Below are 1,608 nucleotides of genomic sequence, written 5' to 3'. Positions count from 1 at the left end.
AATATAAAATAATGTACATATTTGTTGTTAATAGTTGTCATCCTCTATTTATACATATTTTTCAAATTATATTCTATAGATTTTATTTATTTTTTAATGTTATCGTTCATCATCTTTAACCATTAGTTGAGTTATAGGATCAAATATAAGTTTGTAATAATCAATTGTTTCATTTACTAAGTTATCTTAATTTGTTAGGATGGTGCTCTATTACCTTTAAAATTTTATGCACAAATATGTTTAACTTTCTATATATCCTCCAATCAAGATGTAAATAGACCACATCTTTCTCTTTGTAAGAATCAATGATGACAACTAAACCGTGTATTTGTTTCACCATAACTCAGCCAAAAAGGTTTTATGTCAACCATACAATAAGGATATACTAATCTCCCATGTGTACTTTATGTAGATAATATACCATATGTTAAAAAGTCATTAATTGTCCAAATGAAACTTGCATGCTTTTATGACAAAACTTTGTTTCTTAGAAATATCATATCTTAAAGTACTAATAACTATTTAGTTCATTTTTCTTTTGTAGTTGATATGGCCACCATATTCTTCTTGATTTTTCAGGAAATCAAAGTACCTTTTAGGAACACACTATTTTGTAATAGATTTGCAGTCCATAGAAGACCTTACTCACTCAACATAGAAAAAAATGCCTCCACCAAAAAACGTCCATGATCCTTGTATACAATACCTTTCCTTGGACCCTTCTACAAGTACTTAACAATGCAAATAAGTGCTTCTCAGCGAGTTTCAATCAAAGAGGACATAAGTTAACTGTAACATCCTTATTTCAAAATTTTGTACAATGTATATTATATACTTTATAGTTTGATGTAAAATACGAAGTTTATGTATAATGGGCTTTATTATGACTAATTACTAAAATCTTCGTCAAAATATAGTAATTTGTACCAATATTTCCTTTTATGATTAGTATAAATGGTATGATAAAAACTTTAAATGTTGTATTAAACATAATCAAAATTCAGAATTTAAGAGTCTGTACATGTATTTCATAAATCAAGTATAATAATTTCACAAACTATTTGTCAAAATATATAGAACTTGAAATAATAATTACATCACCAAAATAATTACATCATATGTGCAAAATTACAATCCAGAGTAGTCTCAACTTATACACCAACACTGAAGACTGGTTCTATTCATCAACCTTATGTCAGCTCTCTATCTTAGCTAAATCTTCTGAATCTAGATCCTCGTCTGAGCCTAGGTAGTGATCGCCTAAATCAACTCTGATCTCTGTACCAGTGACATGCTCAAATGTCCATTTGTACGGTATTTCGAGATAGTTGTAGTCATGAGAGCTGCCGGAGGTTCTAACGGTACCTCTATACATATATAAACACAAAGTCTGGTGTATTCTACTCCTAGGAAAGTCAAAGGAATACTACAAGAGAAATCCATCTCTATCATAAAAAAAACCCTAGGTTCATTTTCTACATGTACAGTAAATTTAAAATAACATACTCTTTGATATTCATTAAATACATAATTCAACCTAAAATGTACTGAACTATCTACTAGTCTAATTATTCCCTGAGGTTCTGTCATCCTGATTTCCTAAAATAT

This window comes from Abrus precatorius, unplaced genomic scaffold, assembly GCF_003935025.1.
Source record: "Abrus precatorius isolate BTA unplaced genomic scaffold, Abrus_2018 Scaffold8, whole genome shotgun sequence".
NCBI classification, from domain to species: Eukaryota; Viridiplantae; Streptophyta; class Magnoliopsida; order Fabales; family Fabaceae; genus Abrus; species Abrus precatorius.
The sequence above is the reverse complement of the archived record's forward strand: the minus strand, read 5'-3'. Positions refer to the sequence as shown.